Source organism: Monodelphis domestica, chromosome 7, assembly GCF_027887165.1.
Source record: "Monodelphis domestica isolate mMonDom1 chromosome 7, mMonDom1.pri, whole genome shotgun sequence".
NCBI classification, from domain to species: domain Eukaryota; kingdom Metazoa; phylum Chordata; class Mammalia; order Didelphimorphia; family Didelphidae; genus Monodelphis; species Monodelphis domestica.
Window position 1 is genome coordinate 91,084,918 of NC_077233.1, and position 15,667 is coordinate 91,100,584.

Genomic DNA, 15,667 nt, shown 5'->3' on the forward strand with positions numbered 1-15,667 from the left:
TGTGAGGTTGAATGTCAGTAAGATAATTCTTGAAGAAAGAGAATCAGATCACCCTGTAATGAATAATGGAAGATAGCCTAGTGGCCTGGCAGCCAGTGATTCTCTAAGTGATATGTTTCTTTCTCATTATTCTTTCATTCTCTTCCACATTAAAAATTTTTTTTAATTGTTAAAAGCATGTAAAAGTTATCAGGCACAATAGTTTATATTTGTGTTGTTGTCTTGACCCAAGGCTTGACAGCCTGAACTCGAGAGAATATTACAGTTCCCTGGGGCTTGCTGTCCCTACTGTAGGAGAAGTGGTCCCAGAAGCCATCACCATCTTGACAAGAGAGTACTAGTAGAGGAAGCAAGAAACCTGGGTCTTTTATCCAGGTAGGTTCTATCCAGGTATCCTCTCATTTCTTCTTCTTAATAATAATAGCTAGCACTTACATAGGGCTTTAAGGTTTGCAAAGTGTTTTTTTTTTTATCAATATTATCTCATTTTACCTCACAACAATCCCCCCCTTTATAGATGGGGAAATTGACCCAGAAAGAGATTAAGTGACTTATCCAGGTCCTCACACAACTAGAAAGTGTATCAGACTGGATTGAAATTCAGTTCTTCCTGGCTCTAGGTTAGTTGTGCTATTAGCTGTGCTACCTAGCTGCTAGAATAGTTATGCCAAATATATATTCAAATGCCATGATAGCTTTCCTTCTTCTTACCTTCCAGGCATGTCCTGATAGGATTAATAAGAAGTTTTTTCCTTTTAAAAAATTCTAAAGTGCTTTGAGCTCCACAATGATTGATGATAAGTGAATATAAGCTGTTATTATCATTATTAATGAGCTGAGTGTGCCTAAATCTTCCCTTTGCAATTTGCCTCCCATTCTGGGGAAGTAGAGCAGGGAACAATTTCCATCACAAGTTTTGCTGCTATTTCTTTGACAAGGATAGTTTCATCAACTAGTTTTAGTTTGTGTGTCAAATTCAATTTAACAAATATTAATTACGTGCCTATTGTGTACCAGGCACTGGACATAAGAAGATGAAATACAAAAGTCACTGTCTTCAAGAGCCTTATCCTTTAATGGAGGACTGGACAGGACATTTACATGTATATATGTATATATAAATTAAGGTTGATTGAGAAAGAATCATAGGAGAGATTCAGATAAAGTTCCCTAGAAACATTTGAGGATAGAGACTCATTTTCAGCTGAAATTATCAGGGAAGACTTAGGAGTTGGCACCAAAGCTGGGCCTTGAAGGAAGAGAAAGCTCTCAACACGGGGAAACAGGACAAAATGGTATATTCCAAGCATGCAAGACTATCCAGATCCGGGAGAGGACAGGACAAGACTAAGGAATAGTGAGCTGTTCAGTTTGTCTTGAGCCTCTAGTATGTGAAAAAAGTCTGGAAGGTAGGAAGCTTTTTCCGACAATTCCAGTGCCTTCTCTTTGTTAATTATTCCCTTGTTTGCCCTGCAGATAGCATGTTTTGTATATATTTATTGCATATTGTCTCCCTTCATTAGATTGTAAGTTCTTTGAGTATTTTTTGACTCTTGTACCCCCAGTACTTAGCCCAATGCTTGGCACATAGTAGCTTGATAAATGTTTATTGATTGAACATCTGCTCTAATCGATAAACATTTATGAAGTCCCTACTCAATGTAGACATTTAAGTAGCTCCATTCCAGGCATTGCATTAAATATTGGGTATACAAAAAAAAGAGAAGCAAACGAATTTCTATTTTCAAGAGCTCTCTATGTAATGGAGGAGCTCACAGTCTTCTAAATGCTTATTGGCTGTAAGGTATGTTGGCTCTAGACTACAAAGGTCCTAAAATGCAGATTAAATTTCCTATGGGCAAAGAGAATCCGAGTTCTAACCAAATTTGGGGAAACCTCTCCAAAAGGGTAACTGAGCATTTGCTTCATAGAATAAAATGACTGCTTTCACAGGAGGGAGAGAAAAGAAAAGGGGGCAAAGAAGTCCTGAAAGCTTTTCCCAATGGTCTGGTCTCCTGGGGAGCTTCCTATCCTGGTTGCAACACCAAAAAAATTGAGGTGGAGTCCATAACCGATTTTTTATTTCCAACATTTCTCCCCTTGGGCATTTAAATGGGTGTGAATACTCAAAACCCTAGTTTTCTTCAATGCAACTCCCATAACCTCATTATCCTGTATGGACCTGCAAAGAGGTTTTCCCTAACTGATTACAGGTCTAGCTGTTTGCAGGTAGTTTAGAAATACTACCTGGGTTTACGTCATCACTTATTGAATACCTGGTGATCCAGAAAGGATTCTGGCAATATCAGAAAAGGTTTGAAGTTCTTTGGAAGCACTGATTGGGTGAAGCTAAACATGTCATAAAAGCTGAGACCTCTGGTATATTGGGTAGACATAGTTTCTTCAGCTTCACAGGATTTCTGGAATCCCTTGGCAATGATTTGGGAAATGCCCAAGGCTATAGTTTAATGTAGGAGTCCAGTCCTTGGGTCAAATTCTTTTTTTATATTTTTATTTTTTTAGGCTCTAACAAGTCTCATTAGTCAACACTGCTATAGTTATCACAGTAATAATTGAGCCTAATACAATGTTCAAATTCCCCATGGAAGATTCATTCTCTGCTCTCTTTCTGATGACATTTGGTCTTTGCTGCCTGATCATTGAGACCATTTGGGCTTCGCTGAAGCGCTAATAATAATGGTTTGTGGGTCTGAACTTCAGGGAACTAGAGGGCCCAGAGCCATGGAATTTCCTTATTCCTCTGACCTGAGATGGCCCGATTTTATAGTCCCTCAGGCCATGGAAGAAGTTGCCAAGTTAAAAAAAAATACAACTGGCTTCTATGAGGGGAACATTTATTCTTTTAGAATCTGTATTTGCCACTCCTGACTGATCTCTATGAAGATGAGCCAAATAAAATATGTCAGAACAGGTCTCCATGGCAGCTGATTAGAATGTTAAGTAGGTTGCTTTACACAGGCTTATATAGGAGGAAAACAACATTAAGTGCTCCATGGATCTGAAACATCATTTATGTAGATCCTGGCAAAGGTGCAGATAATAAGACATCGAAACTTTCTCCTCCTCTGTAGCCCTGCTTGTGTCTTCCCATAAATCCTCCACTCAATGTATCTGGATGCCTTCTAACATTTAAAATGGAGAGTACGAGTGCTGGATTTGGGCTGTCCATCAGTTATTTTTTATTCATTTATTTTTAAACGCTTACTTTTCATCTTAAAATCAATGCTGTGTATTGGTTCCAAAGCAGAAGAGCAGTAAAGGCTAGGCAATGGGGTAAAGTGACTTGCCAAGGGTCACACAGCTAGGAAGTGTCTGAGGTCAAATTTAAACCCAGGGCCTTTCATCTTTTATCACTGGCTCTTGCTATACAAGTTGACCCATCTCTTTCTCTGAGCATACATCATGGATTTGTTGTATCACTTCCCACAGACAAATTATCCTTGGTAATAATCTGCAGCTTCCTTATACCAATCAGCTTTGCTTCTACTGTCCTGCGAGTTGTATAAAATTTTGATTTTTTGAGAGACTATGGTGAGAGACAGAAATAGACGAAAGCACGCTCCCCTTGAATCCAGGGAGATCCAGATTCAAGTCTAAAATACCATCTTTGGGACCCTGATTCAAAGTTTCATATATAGTATCAGTGGAAGAATAAAAAGACTGGGGGAGGAAGGGCAGGATAGCTGGATGGCTCAGTATGTTGAGAGCCAGGTCTAGAAACAAGAGTTCCTGGGTTCATATATGGTCTCAGATCCTTCCTAGCTGTGTAACCCTGGACAAGTCACTTAACCTCCAGGGTCATAGCCCCTACCACTCTTCTCTGCCTTGGAACCAATTCACAGTGTTAATTCTAAGATGTAAGGTAAGGGTTAAAAAAAAAAGAGTGGAAAGGAGATATTTCCCAGCTGGGTGACCCTGGGCAAGTCTCTTAACTCCCATTGCCTAGCCCTTACCACTTTTCTGCCTTGAAACCAAAACACACTATTGATTCTAAGCACAGATGTAGGGTTTAAAAAAAGGGAGAGGGGAATTTTTTTTTTTTAGGTAGGAAATACCATTCTGTTCTTCCAAGTGTTTTGAGTCCAGAGTCCTCTATCTGCAGTGTCTGCATCCTCTAAACACCTACTTGTCTCCAATGATGAAATTTCAACTCTGAAAGGAGGGCGGGGTTGGACGGGGTGTGACTGACTTGATCAAGGTCACAAAGGTTGTAAGTGGCACGGTCAAGGTTCAAAGCCAGGTGTTCTGCCTGGAGCTCAGCGCACTCTTTCAGGGAGAGACTCTTCCCAGCTTTTCAAAAACCCTCACTTTCCCCCTCCCTCCCTCCCAGCCCCCCAAGCCTCACGGTCCAGCTGACTGTATGTATAGACAGGTAGGTTTACGGTGCAGAAGCCAGTCGCGGCACTTGTAGGCCACTTGACAGGGCTATCTACGTCCAGGTCTACACCTGCTTGGGCCACTCGCCTCAATTCCCCCTCTACCCAATTCAGAACCTATCTGGACATTTTCGCGGGCTTTCGAAGGGACGGCCCCGTGGGATGCAATTGACCCCTTGGGTGATGAGGGGTGGAGGGAATGGGAAGTGACAACTGACATTGATGGGGGCTACAAATGGTCTAGAGTATGGCGTCGGCATGGAAAAAACCAAAGGAGTAACGAAGGGGATTGCTCCCCTGCAGCAGGGCCCCGGGTTGTGGGCACCTCCCTGAGGGCAGGGCTGGGGCCAGCCAGGCCTGCGGCACCGCAGTCAGGCCCATGACCTAGCCGCCGTCGCGCGCCCGGGAAGCTCGCGCAGCCCACGAAATTAGTAGCGCGGGGCCCAGGCGCAGAGGCCCGTCATAGTCACGTGCCCTTTGCGTTGCGGACCTGAGTAGGCGCTGGGGATGCTGGAGGATTTGGACTGACGGGCCGCGCTACCTGTCAGCAGGGGGCGCTGACCCCAACCGGTGGGCGAAGCGGCTTGTGATTGGGGAAGCGGCTCCGGTGAGGGGCGTATTCCTTGCCGGTATGGTTGCTATGACGCCAGGCCCCCGCCCCCTCGGCTGGCCGCCATCTTGTTGTTGATTCGTACCCAGTCTGGGCCGAGTCGGGAGCTGGGACGGAGCGGCCGCTGAAGGGCCGCCACTGTCGGGGATTAGTCGCCAGCCCTGCCTGCCTGTCGGCTGGGCGGGCCAGACCCTGGAGGCCCGGGGGGCTTAGCCCCCGGGGGGAAGCCGAGGCCGCCAGCTACCAGAGCCTCGCGGGTGAGTCACGGGAAGGGAGCCAGCCCGTAGTGACGGGGCGAGAGCCAGGGGCTTTTGGCCGAGCGGAGGGGGCCGAGGAACAACCGCTATCCCTGAGGGGCAGGGAGGTCACGGAAGAGCCGTGGGGGTCTCGAAGGAGGGAGGTGAGTGGGCTACCCAGCTCTACACCCCATGGGGAACCCTCGGAGGCGGGGGATGGAAGGAGGGATGAGTGGGGGTGGGGGTGCAGAGAATAGGATGCAGAAGGGAAGAGGAGGCGAAGAGGATGGGAAGGGGGGAGGAGTGAGGAAGGCCGCTGGGGCTCGGAGAGAGAGGGGCTGCGGGAATCGGCTTTCCCATTTACAGGTGAGGGGACCTCAGGGGGAGCATGATGGGAGAGTGCGTGATTACCGAGAAAGCTCTGGAGAGGAAATAGAGGGATAGTGGAGGGGATGCGGCTGTGAGATGGAGATGTTCAGGGGAGAAGCCGTAGGCCAGAGCTAGGCAACGGAGATTATATAATAATAATGATAGCTGGCATTTCTGTAGGGCCTACTACGCGCTGGCGTTGCTAAACGGGTTGCAGAAATTATCCTCATTTGATCTTCCCTAACAACAATCATGGGAAGCAGGGGCTATTCTTGCCCACATTTTGTGGGAAACAACGTGTAGACCTGTGTATATACTTGCGCATATATTCATGTACGTGCTAATCTACCCGTAGACACATACACATCTATGTTCAGAGACACACACTAGATAAAGTACAAACACATAGAGATACTACATATGTACATGTATGTGCCCACATACGCATGTGTATGCTGATCCATCTGTATACATACACGTGTATATCTGTACACAAGTACACATATACACAATAGATACTATGTAGGCACATCTATAGATGTGTATATACACATGCATGTGTATGCTACTACATCTACATATGCACATATGCCTGTACAGGAATACACATATATAGCATGTCAAATGTAGACACATACAGACATGTGTCATATATGCATGTATACATGTGCTAATATATTCATGAATATACACATATGTCTAGGTATATATCCATGATAGATACTGTATACACATGTGTGGATGTATAGATAAATGTTTGTATATGAAGATATAGACATGTATTTTCTATGTACATGAGTATATATCTACAGTCAATACTTTGTAGATCCATACATAAAGACAATGTACACACATGTACACACATACAAGACACACAACAGACACACTTACATGTATGTGTACATACATGTGCATACAGATAACTTGAGATATACATGCACATGTCTGTACACGTGTAAATATATACACATATAGCATATATACTATGTAAAGATATAGAGCTACATAGATGCACATACATATATACACACATATAAATTGAAAGGATGTAGAAGGCCTCTTATGTGCAATGAAGAGAGGATGCTATGTTCTTCACTTTCTTGACTGGATCTGCTCTCAGAGCAGAGGACTACGTATTTTTTTGTCTTCCCTATTGGGATGGTAGATTGGTCTCAGAACTCTGTGGTTGTTAGCAGGTTGTTTTCCTCAGGGACTTGCCTCAGTGTGGGTGAGAGCTTTTCTCTTATTCCTCTTAGGCAGAAGTAGCCCTGTGAATGCCCAGTAATCCAGGGCAGGGTGTGCAGTGCATTAGGATGTGCTGGCCCAGTGGGAAGCTGGCTTCTGCATCTTGCAGCACAGTCAGACTTGGCCTGATGCTCTCAAGATCATAATTTTGTTCTGTAGTAAAATAGAAAAGAGATTCTTTTCCTCTTGTCACTCCTGGAAAGGTAGTTCCTGCTTCTCCTTGAAGTGAAAAATGTCTCTTCAGACTCTTGATTTTGTGTTAACCATGTCTTTGTTTATTTCAGAGTACCTTATACTATATGACCTTATGTTGCTTCCTTGCATACACCTACCCAAAGACACACACAGAACATATACTTATGAGGTACTCAGTTTCTGTGGATAGCCCATTTTAAATATTCATATTGCTCTTAACTGGAGCACTCAGGAACATAGTAGGGCCTTCCTGTTATTGTTTGCTTCATAGAACATTGATGTGAGTAATTATGATTCCATTTTGGAGAAATAAGAGTTGTCTGCCAGCTTCATCAGTTGGAAGCTGTCTTATTGGTATGTGATGTTACAGCAGGTTCAGGAAATATATCTGTGTAGGTCAAGAAAAACAAAAACAGTGCTACCCTGAATTCCATTTAACCATAAATCCAGGTCCAAACTGTGCTAAAATAGAGATTGTGCAGAAGCCAGAAAAGGGACTATCTGTTTCTTTGTGAAAGTCATTTCTTGGTCTTCATTTTGGTTTGTGAACTTGAGGGTTTTGAAATAGGATCCTGGAAACAGATGCCACTATACAGCTATTTTACTGTAAGAATTACTTTCTCCTTCACTTTAATCTCAAAGTTTCATTGCAAAGAAAACATCTTTACTTTCCTATCCCTTAATTCAGCCTACCAGTTAAATGTGCACTTGTTGACACAAGTTGAAATGTTTCTCAAGTATTTATGTTTTCTCATAAAGGAACAAAAACATCCTTTATACTTTCTCTGCAAGTGAAATTTGTTTTTAAGATTAAGAGTTTCAGGGGTGGCAGCTAGGTGGCTCAGTGGATTGAGAGCCAGACCTAGAGACAGAAGTCCTAGGTTCAAATGTGACCTGACACTTCCTAGCTGTGTGACCCTGAGCAAGTCACTTAACCCCCATTACCTAGCCCTTACCACTCTTCTGCCTTGGAACCAATATACAGTATTGATTCCAAGACAGAAAGTAAGGGTTTTTATATATTTAAAAAAAAAGATTAAGAATTCTAGATCATCCCAAATTTTCCCCTTTCTTTCCCTTAAATGACACTCAGAACTAACTTTGAATTCCAAGTTCATAAAATTCTGAAGTATTTACATAATCCCTTTTGAGTTCTGCTCAGACCTAGCTGTAAGAGACCTAGGAAAGTGAATCTATGTTCTAGATTGCACCATTGGCTGAATATTGGCACCTTTGAGTAATAAGTAGTTCACCTGTTCTATAGCATGCCATTTGTTTCCAGGATATGCTTTTCTGAAGTTCATGGATTTTTCTTTTTTTGGTGGGAGGGAAGAATGAGAGTAGGGGGAGTGCTTAAATAAGGAGGAGATGGTATTCTAGCTATCTTTGAATGAATGAATGAACAAATGAGGCATTTATTAAGTGCTATGTGAAAAGCATTGTATTAATTGCTGGGAATACAAATGGAAAGCAAGACAGTCCCAGTTTTCAAGGAACTCATCTTTTTTTTTGTGTATCTTTTTACTTGGATAAAATATATTGATAATCATAATGGTTCCACAATTTAGTTTCATTTCATTTATTTATTTTACGTACCAGACACTTAAATTAAAAAAAAATTTTTTTCTATGTTTACATGATTCATTTTCTCCCCGCCTCCTTTTCTTCCCCCTCCCAGAGCTGACAAGCAATTCCATTGGGTTATACAAATGTTATTACTTGATAACTATTTCCATATTCCTTGGGTTTGTCGTGGATCATTGCATTACTACTAGTGGCAAATTCCATTACATTGGATCATAAGGAACTCATCTTCTAATGAAGGAGACAATATAAAAACAACTACATACAACAAAGATATATATATGTGTGTATATATATATATATATATATGTATATATATATATATATATATATAATTAGAGATGATTAACAGAAGGAAGGCATCTCACATCAAGGGAAGTCAAGAATAGACTTCTTATGGAAGGTGGAATTTTATCCAGGGCTTAAAGGAAATTTGGAGGCAGAGATGAGGAGGGGAAGGATTTCAGGCCTAGAGTGAAGTGAAAGTGCCCAGAATAGGGAGAGGTCAAAAAGAGGAAAATTGGGGAGAAGCCAGTGTCACTGAATTAGAGAATGTTTTTGGAACAGGAGTAGGGCAATTTGGAGGGAAGAGAAAGTTCAAAGAAGACTGGAAAAATAGGAGGGGCCAGGTTTATAAATGATGTGGAATGCCAAAGAGATTTTATATATTTGATTTTACACATGTTCGGGAGCCACTGGAGTTCAGTTGGGGTATGGTCAGAACTGAGCTTTAAGTAAGTCAGTTTGATAGCTGAAGAGAGGATAGTTGAAGCTCAGGGGAAAGATGTGAGGTGGACTGACTAGTCACCAGGCTTTTGTAATGGTCCAGGTGTGAGGTGGTGAGGGTCTTTACCAGAGTGGGGGCAGTGTCAGAAGAGGGAAGGTGGGATGTTGGAGAGATGTTGCAGAGGTGAAATCAACATGCCATAGCAACAATTTCAGACACAGGAAGTAAGGAAGAAGGAGTTTAGGATGATAGGTTGTGAGCCTGGGTATCTAGGTAGCTGGTGGCTCCTTTAGCAGTAATAAGAGAGTTAGGAAGTTGGAGAGGGGGAATATTGATGAGGAGACAATTATATCAGTTTTGGACTTGGTGTTTTAAGATATCTACAGGATATCCATTTAGATAGGAGGTGAGACAGGAGGTTAGGTGAGAAGTCAGAGCTGTGTAAGTAGCTTTGAGAATCATCACCATAGAGATGAAAATTGAATGTACGGGAGCTGATGAGATCGCCCAGTAAAATATTTTAGAAGGAAAGGAATAGAGGACCTAGGAAAGAACCCTGTGGGACCCTTACTAGTAGCAGGCTTGACCTAGACAAAGAAAACAGAAGTGCTCAGACAGGTAGGAAGAGAGCCAGGATAGGGTAGTGACATGGAAACCTAGAGAGAAGAGAATATCAAGAAGGAGAAGATGAAAGATAGTGTCAAAGGCTATAGCTTAGGTTAAGAACATGAAAGTCAACCATTGGTTATCTCAATACTATTTCTTTGGATAATCTTCTAAGGGAGAAAGCAACCAAAACTGGAGGTGACTTAGCAGTTTTTAAAAATAATAATATTTTAGCAAATTTAACTATAGGATTAAAAAATCCTTATTCTGGTTTCCTGTAAATTTCCATTTAGTTTGCTTCCTGTTTCTTGTTCATGTAATCCTTCAGTCAACATGAGCATAAGTGATAGAAACTGGCTATATTGAAAAGGAGAATTGGTTAATTTCTATAAAGCTATTTGGGCCTCAAACACTTGTTAGTCAGAAACTAGAAAGACTACATCCATATGGATGTAGGGAAGGATGTTAAGTAAGCTAGAAATATATTCTCTCACTCAGTGCTTGATACCATTTACATATTTATAGGCAACAGTAAAAGTTGGATTATCCAGTATGTCTTCAAGTGGAATCTGTATCTGAGGCTGGATTTGAATTCAGAAAGATGAGTCATTCTGACAGGCTCAGAATTCTATCCACCTTGCCACCTAGCTGCCCCACAAATGCCTTTAGCATCCTCAAAAAACAATTGTTTGATTTTACTATGAACTGTATTTTTTTGTCCCTAATTTATTAGAAAGAATTTGCAAAACAGGGAGTATCTTGTAGGAGTGTATCTTAACTAGAATATTCCATTTGCCCAATCATGCTATCTAATATATATTTATTTCTTCATGAGCGATAAGTATATAATGGATATAGATTGAAGCCAAGGTCTGCATTTGAGTCCCATTTCAGGCCTACTGGCTATGTGAATCTGGGCAAGTCCCTTTCTGGGCAAGTCCCTTTGCTTATCAGTGCTCCCAGGCAATTCTCTAAAGATTTAAGTTGCAGAAGAAGGTGCTAGCAGACTTGTTTTGGGGTAGAGGTGGTTTCCTTACCTGGGAATTCCTATCTGCTGTCCTTACATTAGTATAGCACTTGAGCTCTTCAAAGTACTTTTGCATACAACCTTATTTTAGAGTGTATAAAAACCTGTGAAGTTAAAGCAGAGCAATTATTTTTTAAATGATACACTTAACCATTAACAGTGACAAATTAACTTGTAAACTGGAGTAAAATCTTAATGTAAATCCTTAGTATTTAAAAAAATAGAATTAGATGAATTAAATGAAAAAATATTTATGTTCCTTGACAATTTAGGATGAATTTCTACCATTTTTGCCTGTGTATTCATATGTATAATAGACGTTTGTTAGTGTTTTTATTATGTTTCTGCTGATTTAATTTCATTACTTTGCTTATTTACATATTTCCTTCATATTGTATTTGTTTTTCTGGTACAGTTAATATCCCATTTTAGCAATGCAGTGTAATGAATAAATATTTTGTTCAGCCATTTTCTAGTTATTGGATGTACAGATTGTTTATAATTTATTGCTTTTACAAAGAAACAGCATACTTTTGTGTATTAAATAGTTCCCCTCCCCACTTTTTAAATGATTTTTAGAATAAAATCTTACTTTTTTACTTTACTTTACTTACTTACTTACAGTTTTAATGTAATGCAATGTATTAGAGTGCCTGCTTTCATGTAATAAGGCAGATATATCATTTTGATGAAAAGGGAATTAAGACCTAAGACAAATCATGTGACTTATCTAAGGTCACACCAACCTAGTGGTAAAGCTGAGACTAGAACCCATTTCCTTACTCCCATCTCCTATGCTCTTTCAGTAATGATAGCAGCTGACAATATTGTGCACACTTTTGTGTCCCCACACAGCACAGTACTTTATACATAGTAAGTATTTTATAAATACTTCCTGATTTTAGTTTGCAGTGTGTCATCTCATTTGATCCTCACAGCAACCCTGAGAGGTGGATACTTATAGGTATTTTTAGCTCTCTTTTGCAGGTGAGGAAACCAAGACACAGAAAAGGTAGTATTAGTAAGAGTAGAAGGCAAGATTTGAATCCAGATCCTACTTGTACCTATCAGCATTCTGTGCACTCTGCTAAGCTTGCCTGTAAGTGCCTGTACAAGTTAACTTCTTTTTTTTTTAGATTTTTACATACATATATCACCAGTCTGCAGAACTATTCTACCTCATCATAGTCAAATGCTAAGTCATTCTTGCATCCCTCACCCCTAAGCTTACAGTAATTTATCCTTCCTCTGATTTTGTTCCTTTTTTACTTATATTATTGCTACATGCATTCATAAAGAAAAGATTTATTAGGGACTTATTCTCTCCCAGACATTGTGCTCAATTAGGGATACAAATAAAATCAAGTAATTCACTCCTGCCTTCAAGGAGCTTCCATTTTAGTGGTAGAAGGCAACACCTAATGCCTAGTTGGAAAAGGGGAAAAGAATTGGAGAAATCCAAGAACTTTGGGGAGTCCTCTACTAAGCTAGATGAAGCCAAAGCAGTTCTTTAAAATTCTATGGTAGTTTTGAGAATGGAGTTCAGTTTTCTAGTGGAGAGGAATGTAGTTCCAGTGATTTAATCTTTAATTTAATCTCTCTAATCTTTGAGAAGTCAAGGTCAATTTTTTATTCTTCTAACATCTCTTCTTTGATCTAATGTAAACAGTATGCTCTTTCTCCTTAACTAAATATAAAGGTTCCAGAGTGGTGAAGATTGCACTAGGGTAGTGGCACCATATGTGAACAGGAGCAGATAGCTGGATTGACTATTAAAAAATATATATACTTAATATTATTGATTAGATTTAGACAGTGGAGAAGGAAGAATCAAGGATGACTTTTTTTAAAATTAAATTTTATTTTTTTTAAACATTATTGTATTTGGTCATTTTCAAACATCATTCATTAGAAACAAAGAAACCCTTTCTTTTTCTCCCCCACCCCCCCACCCCCTTCCCAATGGCATCAAGGATGACTTCTGATTTTTTTTTTTAATCCTGAATGACTGGGAAGATAAGTGGTGCTTCTAATAGAAATAGAAAAGTTGATAAAGGTAGATGGGTAGTATTATTGTGTATGTGATGAATTTAAGGTACAGGCTCTCCATCCAGGTAGAGATATCCACCAGATAGTTGATGATAACCAGACTAGAGGAATGCTAGTTCAAGAGGGATGACTGAAGCTTGAACATAGATTTGGGGGTCATCTGCATGGAGGTCATAATTGAAACCATCAGAATGTAAGAAATTGACTAGGGAGAAGATCAAAGATACCCTTATGGGGAAGCCTTATTATGTAGAGGTTAGGAGAATATCATTGAACTAGCAAAGGAGGTAAGGGGAGTGAACAAGAAGTATCCTTTAAAGTTCAACTAAAATGCCATCTCTTATTAAAAATAAAGGCTCTTCCCCTTGACCTGAAATGTATCAAATAATTTTGAGAATTGAAAGGAAAACTTCAGCAGCCATTATCCCATTAGCTAGTTCAAAACATGCATGAAATGAATTTCCACTTACTCATCAAGTGGTTGTCTAACCTTCCACATGAAGCTCTCCAACATGGAATCTAAATTATTCTTTGTGGTCTAGACAAGGAAATTGAGGTATCGATCTTCACTGTTAGTGAAGATGTGAACTAGCTAATATATAAGAATTGTTGGATTAAGGAAATGCAAAAATGAACATTTAAGGAAACTGAGTATTACAGTTTGTTTAAGGAAAGCAAGAGCCAAAACAATTTTTTTTTCCCATTATTGGTCAAACCACCATACTGGGAATTGTTTTGTGTTTTGGTAATGAAGTTGGATAGTTAAAACAAGAAGCACCCCCAAAAAGTCACCCAGACCTCCAAATACATAGTATTTGTAAGATTTCATAACTGCCTTTTATATGCTATATCTGCTAGTTCTGCAGTGACTTAATTTGGTATGTATGGGACTGGACATTGCTCTAGAAACTAGCCTTTGTGATGCTACTCACTGGCCAGCAGAGGAAAATGTTCTATTGAGTTATGATAGAAGTAACTATGCAACTATGGCCACACTTGAACATCTCTTAAAGTTGTACAATAGATTTCTCACTAATCATCAACACAGGTCATCCTTCTCAGAGTCTTGACAGATACACTAGGTTTATGTCACTGCTTGAATTCTGATCAGCTTTTTATGATACTGACCAATTTAGAGTTTTTTGCTGAGACATCTTTGTTGTTACTTGTTGGTGGGTATGGTTACTCTTCCAGTGATGTAGATTACAACTACATTATCTCTCAACTCATCTATTTGTATCTCTCAGTAAATGCCTTTCAATAAATCCTCTATAGAGGTTGTACCTCAGGTGCTTTATGCTATGGCTTTAGATTATTTGACATTGTGTGGGAACTGGTAGAGCACATGACTATTGACTAGACATTGTTTTTGCTCTATGACTGTCCCTCCTTTTTTCTCTCACCTTCATTTTCCCTCATCAATCAAGATGACATTCTTAATGTTGCTTATTTTATGCAATCCTTTGGTAACATGTTGTAGCTTACCCAATGGGGTCACTTTGTCATTCTATTGACTTTTGGGTGACCCCAGGCATTCTTACATTAATATTCCATGTCTCAGTCACATAGCACAAGAATAATTTTGGTGTTGAAAAGATACATCTTGCTCAGGAAGAAACATTCTAAGGTCATTAAAAGAATTTGATTCCCAAAGGCTATTTGGCTTTCATTGTCAAGATGCCATTTTGGTGTAAGCTGTATACTGAGACATCAGCTTTATGGGTTATTCATCCAACACCTTATAATAATTTGATTTATCCCATGTGAGTAAGTAGTTAAGCCAAAACGTTGTTAGTGATTATGGATCTCATTTAGGATGCTAACTTCTACTGTTCTAGGGTATGATGCCATCAGCACAACATCTTTTATAAACCACTCCCTATAGGGTATTCCATTTGACTTCTGGGCTGGACATTGTCCTCCATGACAATGATAGACATCTTTGAGCATATTGTTCCTGTATGTTTCATTTCATTTTACTAATCGAAGCAATTATTAAATTAACTTCTTTTGTTAAATCTTTCAAGGAATCTTATATGATTAAAAAAATGTTTTATTGATAACTTTATATTTTATACCACAGTCATTTCCTGATACTACTTCTTGCCAGTATAGAATCCTCTTGTAACAAAATAAAATTAGTTAAGAAAAAACAACTGAATCTTATATATGATTTTTATATATGCAAAGGAAATACCTTGTTGGAGAAAAGTGGTATTTTGCTGACCCCACAAAAATGCTTTTTTATTGTCAACAAATGACCCAGTAGGCAGAAATTATTTATACTTTTTAGTCAGTTGTATGGCTATAAAGAGGTATTCTATTGTAGAGGATCATTTGCAGAAGCTTGCCTTTTACTTTTTCATACCTTCAAGAATTTCTTCAGTGTGTGTGTAGATTATTCTAATAAAGATTTTATATAGATGGTAAGGAATAGGCTTATGTGTCAGTTCTTTAATATTTTCTTAGCCCTCTTTTTGAGGTAATAAAGCTTGTCCCCTCTCCCCCCTGCATCTGATAGCCACTTTTTCAAATATCTCAAGATTTAATCCCTTGGTACTTTCTCCACTGTTATTTCCAGCACAGATTAGATTGTAAATTCTTTGAGGGCAAGGACTACCT

The 15,667-nt window shown here is 39.6% G+C and overlaps 1 protein-coding gene across 5 annotated transcripts in view; it reads left to right on the forward strand.

Annotated features, from left to right (window-relative positions):
* The first annotated feature begins 4,262 nt into the window (after window positions 1–4,262).
* Window positions 4,263–15,667, forward strand: part of IP6K1 (inositol hexakisphosphate kinase 1) — a 79,815-nt gene continuing 68,410 nt past the window's right edge. For 3 of the 5 annotated variants that reach the window (XM_056805055.1, XM_056805056.1, XM_007499863.3), the window contains exon 1: window positions 4,903–5,264. The gene's annotated coding sequence lies outside the window, so the exon portion shown is untranslated. The other 2 variants (XM_007499865.3, XM_007499864.3) reach the window with 2 other exon arrangements.